A 12,824-nucleotide genomic window follows, 5' to 3' on the forward strand; every position below is an offset into this window, starting at 1 on the left:
TGATTCGGAGTCTGATTGAGCAAACTGAGGTCAAGAACATAAAAATAGATGGCATACTATTCATAGCAGGCCTTGCAGACATTTTCTGCTTTAAAAATTGTTATGCACAGTGTGCTAATGGCTAGCTGAATGTCGGTTTGGTTGCTTCTTGGTTTAATTTTCCAATTGAACTTGAAAGCTTGCAGTGGCTAAAATGCTAGCCTCATGACAAAGTATTGAGCTTCAGGGTTAATGAGATCCCTTATCAGTGTTGTATGAGCGGATACCCCTTGAATGATGGATGAATAATAATATTTTGCAAATGTTCATAGCATAATGAACATTATCTCATATCAAGCCATATGAATGTGGCTATTTCATAAAAACATTCCATAATGCTAAACATTTTATATAATACCTATATCAAGTATTTTCACAGTGCATTTTTCTGCAACAAAAAAATTGCAAAGTATAAACTTATTTTGCCTTGCACACCTTGTGTTAGCCATCTGACTTGTAAGACAAACTGAAATTTAGAGACTATTTTTTTGTAAATAAGATCATGTTAAACTAAAAAATGCACTTAATTGCTATAAAGAAACATTTTAAAAAATCCTGTAGCATTAAACAAGCTCAGTCTTACACTTTTGTATTCAATAAATAAACCAGGATATGTGCCAAAGACAACTGAAAAGAAATCACAGATAGCATAGATTTTGATAAATTCAACTTTAATTGAATGGGAGACATAATAATGTATTTAATGTATAAATCCAGTCTGGATACAAGTGCAAGTGTTGATATGTTTATACAAAATAAAGGAGTGTACAGTGTAAATTGGTTCTTTATCATGTGCACAGTTATTTTTTAAAAACATTTGTACAGCTTTGTTATTGCTAGAGAAGAAAAATGTCCATAATCAAATATGCTTAGTCTTATGTTTGCAGCTTTCTTTTTGAAGCTAGTCCCTTTGTACATGTTTCCTTTCTTTCATTCCAATAAATGTCTTGTTCATCCAGTCCTCAACCAATGCCTGTTCCACATCTGTATGTAGGTTTGTGCCCAAGAACAGTTATACCATGTGGGCATTTAGTGCATCCCTTTAAGCTCTGAAGATAGAACAGCCTAGTGAACGGCTGAAATCCATGATCCAGTTTTGCCAGACTTGTCCTACTAATGTTGTTGGACTACTCCAGAGTAATTAGCTTATGGTTGCAACTTGAATTGCCTTTTATCATGATTTATTATTAAGTCCATTAAACACAGCAGACTCACCTATATTACGGCAAATGCTTATCTCCAAAGGTTCCATGATTGACCAGTTCTGAGGCTTGTGACAAAAACCTGAAGAGAGACCTGTTTTGAACAGGAGGGGGGTTGCTCAGGCAAATTATTGTACTATCCAAAATTTGCTTTGATTGTAGCAAACGCAAGCAATCGGCCTATAGCTAGCGCTGCTAAGTATACAAGGGACAGCAGCATTAGCCATGTAATATGTGTATTGCAATCTAAGTGGATTGATTTTTTTTAAATTGTACTTAGTTTATGTGAAATGCTTTGAGGATCAAAAGGCAAGATAGAAATTAATAATGCTGCTATATCTGTTATTCTTCTAGATTTCTCATTGTTTTGTCCATGTGAAATAAATCATATACAGATTCATCAAGTGTGACCGGCATGTGTATTTTCATTATTCCTGCTAATTGCAGCACACATAATGGGTGGCACATATAGTCATTGGTCCTGTGATAAAGAAGCATGCAGCAAAATCGACATGACCAGTAGAACTTTTAGGGTCCGCTTTTATCCTAGGTTGTATGCCAGCGTATTGTGAGGTCTGCTGCTGCAGTGGCCACTCTGCCTATCTGTACAGTGTTCCCACTAGTGCAAGGACCAGGAGCCCGCTGGCAGAATTCTACAGGCGGGGTGGTGCAGATCTTGAAGGCACTAATGCCTGCCGTTTTTCCAAACCTTCATCCTGGGCCTGGCACACCCCCCTCAAGCTCAGATCTACACCAGCAAAAGAGCTAGCAAAGATCTGAAAAGTCCTTTAGGGGAGCAGGCAGCAGCCGGGTAGATAAGCAAGGTAAGTTTTCCTTTTCTTATCTCAAAGTCCATCATATTGAATTTTCCTTCTGCATTTGGATGCAACAATAACTAATAAAGTAAAGTTAATTTTGCTGTTCAAGGACTATCATACAGAAATTAGTGTCAACAATGGAACCCTTCCAGAGGAAGTTCTCCAGTGATATCTCCATGTTCTGGTTAGTCCTCCAGAGGGGTAGCTCCTTACTCTCAGGTAGGCAGGTCAGAGTTTAAACTTCCTGACAGGGAGGGGCTGCCTGGACTTCCCCCAGTCTGGCCTAGCCTTTCAGCCAAGCAGGACAGAGTTGGGTCAGCTCCACTGACTCCCCACTGGAGAATGCAGAGGGGGCAAATTTTCTGCTTTGCCTTCCTTCCTCCCCCCCCCCTTCGCCTCCAGCCAGCACCCAGGCTGCTCACTGCCTGGTCTTCTAGCAGGCTCCTGCCTGCCTGGAACAATCTTGCTTCCTGGCTGCCTGCTCATCAGGGCAAGGCAGCCACCATTAGAATTAGGCGCTCTTCCACGCCTGAGCCCACGATTCCTCTGACCAGCAGAGGACTGGGCCCCAGGGCTGCCTTCCCCGACCTTAGGGGAACTCCAGGTAGCCCTTCTCCGCAGCGGGGCAGCTGCGCCTCCAGCCTCACACCTGCGCGCCTCAGCTGCTTACCCCCCTCCCCTGGCAGGGGGATACACAGTAAATACAAATCTCCCCATTTTAATGACTGGATCTTGAGAAGTGACTTATATGCCAAGATTAACTCTCAAAACCTCCAAGGCAAACATCCTCCTAACATTCCATTGCCCGGTCATTCTAATGCCTCCCCTGCTACGCACTTTCTGTTTCATATTTCAAGAACCATTTCCTATGGACTTCTAAGTGGATGGTATATACTGTAAAAGCCTGCACATGATGGCCCCCTCAGAGTGTGGTGCACCATTCATGTGCAACCATCAGCATGTGCAAAAGGAACTGTTGGCATGCCACTGAGCAAGCATTGTTTTTAAAGCACTCCCCATGCTAAATCTTATGTCTGACAACAGATGTTCCTGACTTGTTATGGCATTTCAAGTACTTTTCCCATGATGACCACAAATTCACAGGTTGTAAGAACAAACGCTTGAAAGCTCATCCTCTCCTTATTCTGCAGTGTGGCCTGCCAAGCCCGTATCAGTATGTGGAGTATTCCAGCACAATCCATGGAGCATCTGGAGCTACAACTGCACTCATAAATGGATCAGCTTGGATCTTGTAGAGAAGATCACAGAAAAAGCTATAGCACTGCACGTACCTTTGCACGTACTTTAAGAAAAAAATAAAATTCAGAGTATTTATGCCTCTATACCCCCTACATTTGATAGCATTCAAACCTGCAAATTTCAGAAAAGTCCATATTTTTAAAGCATTATGAGCAGTTAGTAGTCATGTTCCTTTCTTTTTTGCTTTCTTTTACATCTATGACGTTTTCCCCCAACATGGTGATAAGAAATATTGGTACATTATGCTTGAAGGAGCACATAAGTGTTAATTGGTCATAAGTACATATTTCAAGTTTGGCATAAATAGAATGGAAAAGTCTATAGCAGAGATGTCAAACTTGTGTCATACAAAGCCAAAATTTGCATTTATGGCACCTGCTGAGGGCCGGAAGTGACATTAAGCAGAAAGTTACATTGTTCAGCAGATGGTCAGAAAAAAGCGCTTTGTTCTCGTATAGATCACATTAGCTGCAAACGATAAGAGAAAATGTGCAAATCTTGTTCATACTTTCAAGACATGAGAGAGTCCAATGACCAAGCTGGGAGAGCCCAGTTATAATGGGGGCCAGATAAATTGCTTCCAGGGGCCACATTCGACCTGCGGGCCTCATGTTTGACACCCCTGGTCTATAGGGTTTTTGTTGCAGTACTCCCCCCCCCCTCCTTTTTTAATATGGAAGAAAAACGCATGGCACATTTACGCCAACAAACTAAGCTCCCTTGAAATATAAATAAATGCATCTTCTTGGAGAACTAGAGTAACATTCACATGTTACAGAATATACCAGGAGCATTGTTACAAGTTAACCTCAGTAATAAAAGCAGACTTCTGATTGATGGATTCTATTTATTTCCTGGCATTACTGTTTGCAATCAATAAACCATGAAATCACAGCGTCACATCCCACAGTTTTCAGAGACAAGCTAAAGAACAAAGACAGTAGCCTGATTCAATCACAGGTTTCCTTCCATACAGTTTTGCTCACAATTAATAACTCCCTAAACAAGAACACAAGCTTCTGTGATATCTGTATGTTTCCAGATGACTTGTTTTAAAAGGATAAATAATGATGTCCTATGCTGTTTTTTTTAAAGATTTTTAAAACATATTTTCTGCAAAGCTTTCATTTCTTTGCAGCTATTTTAAATCTCTGCAAATCAATGATAAAACTTATAGGACTATATTAATATATTTCAAAAACTCTTGTTACAACACAGTAACTATGAAGAAACATTGAAGTTGCAATCCTACACACACTTGCCCAGGAGTAAGCCACACTGAATACAGTGGAACTTCTGAGTAAATTTGCATAGGATTGTGCTGTAGGTTTGTTATGGCATAACTTACCATTCATTGTTGGAACATCATCACACAAAAGGGTTTTTTTTGCTTGTGGGTTCAGATGGGGGGGCTCGGCTGAAATGCTTGGGTGAATCTCTTGGAAATCTGCTTAGGTTATATCCAATAATACAGGCATGGAAGAGAGATAATATCTAATTGAATTATTACAGAGTGAATTGAACTGAAGATAAATGTGAATGGCTTTAACATATGACTGACTAGAAGTGTCTGGAATACAAAGATGAAGCAGACTAATTTAGGCTGTATTCCCATCCTCACTTTCCTGGGAGTAAGCCACTTTGACTATTATGGGGATTACTTCTGAGTAGACACGCACAGCATTGGGCACAAAATTACATATAGGAAATGAAGAGATCAATGGGTTTATTTTGGTAAAAGTGAATCATCATCAATATTTATGTACCACTTTTCAAGAAAAAGTTCACAAAGAGAAACCTATTATTTGTGAAACCATAGATGTAACCAAAAGAATTGTTTTTTAACTGCAGTTCGAACAGTTATATTCTTCATGCATATGTGATATTGAAATATGCTCAACAAACTTGAGGGGGGGATATGGAAAGGTGACTATAAAGGAAGATGCAGTAGAGTGGGTGACTTTACCTTCCCTTGCTGTATCTTCTCTGGCCCCTGCTTCATCCTGGGGACCTTCATCCCATTTCCCTGCTTTCATAGTTCTCCACTGCCATTCAAGGTCAAATTAGACGCGCACACAAATGCACGCTAAAGAGGTGTGCTGAGCTGAAAGTGCTTCTTCTTCCACAATATATAGCCATGGAGGTCCTGGTCTTGTTTGGGACCATGACACACAAGGAGGATAAACTCTTTCCCCCTGTGTTGTTTTCTTGCTGTAATGTTCTTCCAAGTGACTTTTTGCACCAAAAGTGGCCATTTCCTAAAGACAGTGACTCCTATGGCAAACAGCTGTTTGGGGGGAAGCGTGGAAGTGATCGGATCTTTCTGACTACTGTATAAGTGTGGTGGCAGCTACCATAAATCTGCACCAGCACATAAGTATTTGATAGAGGCTCCAGCAGCTAGAACAGACTGGCTTGGTTTGCTAGTCATTGGATCCTGCGTTAACTGCAGCAGTGCACATTGATCAGGTCAAGGCTATAGTAGCAAAATGGATGGAGTCACATAATGCCACCTAAGGAATGCTATAGAGACAAATCATCTATGGGGGGGGGAGTAGTATGAAATCACACAAATTTATGAACTGTTTTACAAGAGGACTGAAAACTCTCTACAACCAATGACTCCAAAGTAACGCCAAATATCTGTTAGCAATAATTCACTGATGGCATGGTTTTTATGCCCCTAGAATTGTCTTTTGTTGCTTTTCTAAACCAAGAGGTTGCTTCCGTTTTGCACATTCCGAGACACAAGAGGCAAGATAATTAGAAACTTTGATTTACTTGTTGCTGTTCGCTAACATTAAACAATCAGTAGCACCAGGGTAGAGAAAACAGATTTGTTTTTCAAATTTCATAGTGCTTATCCTGCTGTAATCCACCTTTGATGCAGAGAACCTTAAACAAAATGGAATACTCATGCAGTCCTACCTTACACATGTTTACTCAGAAGTAAGTCCACTGTAGGAATTGGGTTCTCTCCCAGATAAATCACACAAGACTACAACTTTAGTCATTTCAGTTGGCCTTGGAGAATATTTACTTGAAGGCAATTCCAACTAAGTTCAGTAAGGCTCACTTACTTATACGTAAAAATAAGATTGCGGCTTTAAATATGTTAAACTCCCTCTGAACCACAGAGTTACAGACTCTTTGCACTTGATGCCTGCAGACAGAAATGAGGTGTGTGTACATGAGTAGGATGACTGAACTAGAGCTATAACAAATCCAAAACCCACATCTTTTTGTGCTCTCCTTCCATCTTCAAAGTGTAGCAAGTAGGGGGCACACTTTGGTGGCCTGCTAAAGCAAAAAAAAAAACAAAAAAAACTTGCTTCCTCCCACTGCAAAGCTGGCAAAACAGGCAATTGGGTCAGGGTTAGATCTCTATCCAGATGGCTCAAGATGGGTCTTTTTCAGACACTGAATGAGAGATAACAACTAGCTAACAAAGAAGCTGCATCTTGTTGAAATGCCACCTTGAATATTTTCCTTTTTATTCTGTTGCAGTGCCCAAAGCAGACAAATGTGTCTTCAATTCATGGCCCCAGTGATAAAATTTGTCCTACCCTATTTAAAATTGTACCCTGCAGATGGGATAGTTAAAGCTGCTGCTCAGCTAGATGAAGCCTTGCCAGAGGAATGCCAATTCTTTACATTTGTGCTACCCTCAACCTGTGCACAGTTTTCTCAGTGGTTTACTGCTCCTGTTGCTGACATCTATTTCCAGGACAAAAATCTTACACTGGCAGGTAAGCAGGTAGGAAAAGATTTCAGATTTTTCTCTGAGCGGACTCTAGAAACCTAGGAGTGGCTCAAGAGCACCGCTGTGCTGTGTGGAATTTTACTTCTTCCAAGGTTAAATCACTTGACTGATTGAAATGAATGGGAAACTACAGCCCAATGTCTGTGCACTGTGGAGTATCCAAGCGGAAATAAAGAGCTCTGCCATTCGTTGCATTAAGGCTTCCATTTCTATAAATCACTTCCTACAAGGTGCTAAGGGTGGACAATCATTTAAAGTAGCAATTTTAAGAGAAAATTGCTTTGATCCTCTTCCAACTGTTGAGACATTACTTTGACTTAGCACATTGCAGTAAAGAATGCATAGAAGCAGCCCAAGGTCATCTTTTTTTTTTTCCCCTGAGCAAAAGCACCCAAAAGGTGCAAAATCAAGGTTAATTGTATCTTCTCATTAAAATATCACACTTCCTTTCCAGGAAGAATGTATGTTTATTTACTAAAACAGGATATACCAAACATTAACCCTTCCTGGAAGTTACACTTTCTGAATCTAGAAGCACTGTCATAGAATCCTGTCACAGAATCCCATAATGTGGGGCAGGTTGAAGTTAAAGGCAAGAAGGGAAATGCACTCTGAGCTTGCTCAGAGACACCATTGTTTACATGCTCAGAGACACTGTTCCTCTAAACAGTGTCCAGGTCTGAGTTTGGATCAGTTTCAACTCGGAGTCTAACCCTGCAACAGTTATGAAATTATCAGTTCTTGCCTCTGTCCTAGCAGACAATGAAGGTTGTTACTAGCCGGTTGCTGAAATTGAGGCCCCACGTAAGACAGAAGTGCAAGTTGGCTTGGAACGTGCATAATAAAAACTCTACAGGACACAGAGCATCTACAAATCTGAGATGGCAAGAAAACTAAGAAAACTAATTGTGGCAAGAAACCATTTCGTGACCTATCAAGCTTGTAACTTATGGGAAGGGATCATAGTTCAGTTGTTTACATGCTTTGCATGCATATGGTCTTAATTCTTAGCATCTCAGGCTTAAAAGATCTCAAGTAGCAAGGCTTGGCAAGACCACAGTCCAAGCCCTTGGAGAGGGCCCAGCAAAAATAACACTGGCCTAAGTAGACTAATGGTCTGAGTATATGGCAACTCCAGACAGTTATATGTGTTCACACTGAATGCAGATCACCAGCCACAGATGCAAGCCAGCCCATAGGAAATGGCACCAGAAGCCTGTGCCACCTCTGCATGGGGGAGCATGCACACACATGTGTACACCACCTTCCCCATTTCCATTTAGAAACAGAAGAGAAAAATGGCAGCAATTGTGTCGGCGGCAGCCCCCTGAGCTGAGCTACGTGCCTCCTCAAGGAGGAGGAGAGAAGACCAAGAAGTCAGCAGCGGGGAAAGCAGAACTGACATGGTGCTGTTCTCAGCTTCCTTGTTCTGCCTTCTGCCACTCCTGCTCTTGGAGTAGGTGCTGAAGGAAATTTGCTAGTACCTGTAGTGATGTGATGTCATCTTTAGTGTTCTCCGCTAGATGGCCACCAGCCTGCTGGTTAGAGGACTGCCACAGGAGAGATGCTACCCTGCGACTCTTGTGACTCAAGCCAGAGGGAGCCAAACAAGCAGCAGCTACTTTTTTAAAAACTTCATTTTCGTTTCCAAATAAATCAGATTCTTTTTTAGTAACTGAGGGGTTTTCAGAGATTTCTTGCAGGTGCAACAAACACATTCCCTTTTTTTCTGGATAGAGTTTCCATGACTTTAATCGTTGAAAGGCAAATCTTCAGCAGGTTAAGGTCTTCCTTGCACTGCATTTTCATGCTGCCCCTATTCAATTTCTAGCCTGTTGTGTAGCAGGGAAAGATAGTATAACCACGACAGAAAAAAGGTTTCACCTGGGATGAAAATAATTTTCCTAACTCAAAAGGAAATTTTCAGAGAGCACTTATTACAGTAGATTGGAAAGCAGCCAGCGTAAAGCCAACTTTTAAAAAGTGAATTAGGATAGAGTTAAGAAATTACAGTCTAATGCCTGTCCTGGATGAAGTGGTGGGAAGCATGATTAAGGTTAGAATTATTAAACATAAAAAGAACAAACCTTGTTGTTCTTGTTCTTCAAATAATTATGACTTCAGTAAAGGGAAGTTCTTAATTCACCAACCTTTAGGAGTTCTCAGAGAGTGTCAACAAGCAGGTAGAAAGGCATGACTCATCATGAATTATGTACTTGAACGTCTTTTGACAAAGCTTTTGACTTGAAGCTTTTGACAAAGTACCTTATGAAAGGCTCCTAAGAAAACTTAGCAGTCATGGGATTAGAAGACAGGTTCTCTTATGGATCTAAAACTGGTTAAGGAACAGGAAATAGATAAAAGGAATAGCTCTTGCAACAGAGGGAAATAAATCCTGGGGTGCCCCAAAAGGTTCCGCATTGGGAACAGTGCTATTTAACATTCATAAATAATCTAGAATCAAGAGTGAGTGGAGCATAGTCAAATTTATGGGCATCAGCAAATATTTCGTATGGAACCTAAACAGAACTCCAAAAGGACCCCTCCTAAATGGGTGAGTTGGCAGTCATACTGCAATTAGGTTCAAACTACGTGTAAAGCAATGTGCACAGGGGCAGATATTATTACTTTCCATGTTCACTGATCTGTGGGTAGTGGTGTATAGTTCGATGAAAGCTGGTGGATAATTCAGTGAGAGATAGCTGTGAAAAATGCAAATTCCATACCAGGAATTAGTAGGAATGGGGCTGAAAACAAAATAGCCAGTATCACAATGCTTTTATATAAATTACAACCACACTTGGATTTCTGTGTACAATTCCATGGAGTTGAAGCAAATTCCCAGTGAGCAAAGCTGAAAGTGTTTGGGGGTATTTTAGCATTTTAGCTTTTTAGCTTAGAGAAAAAAAAAACTAAGGGGGTACTTTATAGCACTTTATAGCAGTTTAAAAAACTGTGCATAGTGTAGAAGAGGATCATGTTTTTCTCTCTCATTACACCAGAACTTGGGGCTGCTAATGAAACTGATTAGCAGGAGATTTAGGAGTCACAAGGAAAACCTCCACTCACACAACAAGAGTAATTAACTTACGGAATTTAGGGCACAATCCTAACCAGGTCTACTCAGAAGTAAGTCCTATTTTTTCAATGTGGTTTACTCTCAGGAAAGTGTGGTTAGGATTGCAGCCTTACTTCTCACAGTGTGGTGATGATATCTGGTGGCTAAGGCAGCTTTAAGAAGGCATTAGACAAATTCATGGCAAAGTAGTCTATCAATAACTACTGACCACGAAATGAAAGTAAATGAAAATGAAACCTCCAGGTTTAGAGAAAGTATACCTCTGAACATTAGTTGCTGGACAGTGGGCAATAGCAGAAGAAAGCTCTTGCCTTCATGCCCAGCTTGAAGAGGCTTCTGATTGGCCACTGGAGGAACCTTTCATCTGGTCAACCAGAGCTGATCTTACATTCTTGGAGAGAAAATGAAGCAGGCAAAAAAAAAATCACATATGTCAACTCAACCATTTCAGCTTTGCCAATATACCTGATTTGAGAATGAGAGAGAGAGAGAGAGATCAATAAATGAAACTGGACTCACTGTCAGGGCAACACTCACATGGTTGAAACCTTGGACTGCCTGTGGGTTCCACTCTTTCCATGTGACCAATTCATAGTAATGACTTATCTTTAAATCCCCCCCCCCCCCACTGCATGAATTGGCCCCAGTTCTAGTGCATTTGCACAGCAGCATCTGCTACCCCCGGGAATATGTGGCTCTGGTGTGTGAACACTGCATGTATGCACTGGCACATACAATGAAGGCATTTAAACTCCCCAACCAGGTGCTTTGCTGGTACGTGTCAGTGCTTTTGAGCAAGAACCACAGGGAGTAAGGTACACTTAAACTGGCCTTTTCTGCACGGTTAAAACAAACATTCCTATTTCAAATTGTTCAGTATGTCTGAGGAAAGAGCTGGATGTCAATTACTACTAGCAGATGTCAAGTGGTAATGAGCTCATGGCAACAGAAAAAAAGATTGCTCTGACTTTTGAGTAACTCTTGAGTAACTTACGAATTGCTTTTCAAATTACTGAGTTTTTTTATGACTTCTGTGTTTTCTTTTGTTTTTGAAAGAAAAGGCCCTATAAAACAAAGGGAGATCAGAAATGTCTCTTTTAGAGAACTAGCATACCTACAAGTGACCTAGAGATGAAGGCACACAATTTTAAATCCTCCAGTGGCAGAATGCCTTTACCTTGCCAGTCTGAAATTACGGCTGGCACCATTTCAACAAGACAGGGACTGTGTTTTTATCAGCTGCAAGTTGGACACAAATTCAGCAGGTGCAGCTTTCCTTGGAAAAGAGAAGCTGTTTAATAAACACTTCTGTTTATTAAATAGGAATCCAGGTTTAAAAAGCCTTCACACTGCTTATATCATAACACATGAGATCCCACAAACACTTATCTGAACAAGATTAACTATCATATTAGTACTCTTCCACAAAGCATGAGGGTTGTCATATATTTAGTTTTACTACACTGAGCAGATATTTAGGGGGGCTGGGGCAGGGAGAAGGTTGATTTCATGGGTTATTTCAAAGTCATGTGTTATTGACTTCATGCATTATTTTAAAAGAGCACCTATGTATATGCCCAGCCCTCTAGTTCTACATATTGGTTATTGTTGCCATAACTAAGTAAACGGGTGTGTGTGCCAGTTATGCATACCAAAAAGTACCCCCAAAATAAATGGGTTAACTGTCTTGTATTGATAGCTGCATTACAGTTATAAGTAACCACAACAACTGCTTTAAAATGCACTTATTTTTGCAGTTTAATCTTGAATATAAAGAGTGGGCTTGTGAAACTTGTCGTCTCCCCCACATACGGCTGAAATTTTCCAGCTTCACTAAAATTCAAAATGGCGCCCTTGATTGTGAGCCACTCCATTCACTGCAAAGTTGCTTAAACTAAGCACCGTCATAAGACTTTGCAAAGCAAAAACCTTAAGAAAAAGAGAATTTCAAGTTGATTTTTTTAGCAAAAAGCATTTTCAGCCATCAAAGTCCAGGATATACAGCACCACCAGCATTATTATTGCTTCAGTCCTTATTGAACTGACATGCTTGCACTCCTATGAAAATATATAAATCAGCCATTTAATCAAGATCTCTTTCTCAGCACAAACATAAAATACCAAGATTTGTTTTCAAACCAGTTTAGAGATAACATCACACAGAAAATGAACTATCCATGAGTCTACTCTAGAATGGAGATGTCGCCAGTAATGGTTCTCTGAGCCTATTTCCCAAGGCATTACCTCTGCAATTGTATCAGCTGTCAGAAGAGAAAGGAAAAAAACGGACTAACTACTTTTTATATTTGTTGAAATCCTGCATTCAAACAAATCTACAGATCTTTGTAAGAGTAAAGACTGCATGGCAAAACCCATTATCATTCTAGCTGCCTAATATACTATTTCAGCCTAACATCTTTGGGTAGAAGAAGCTGGATCTGGCATATTTTCTCTTAATCCTCACATTTTCTAGGAATGGAAGCACCATCAGGATCTAGAGAAGAAAACAACCTTAATGATCCACCCCGGTTGACATTTTAATTTTATGTTGGTCTTGAAGAGCTGATAATAGCAGAATGATAAATAAGAATCCCATGGTTGAAGTCCCTGACAGAAGAGAAAACACACAAGTCTTGACCATATTTTCAAGATATGGGAGAGCC

The sequence above is a fragment of the Tiliqua scincoides genome, chromosome 2 (assembly GCF_035046505.1).
Source record: "Tiliqua scincoides isolate rTilSci1 chromosome 2, rTilSci1.hap2, whole genome shotgun sequence".
Lineage (NCBI taxonomy): Eukaryota > Metazoa > Chordata > Lepidosauria > Squamata > Scincidae > Tiliqua > Tiliqua scincoides.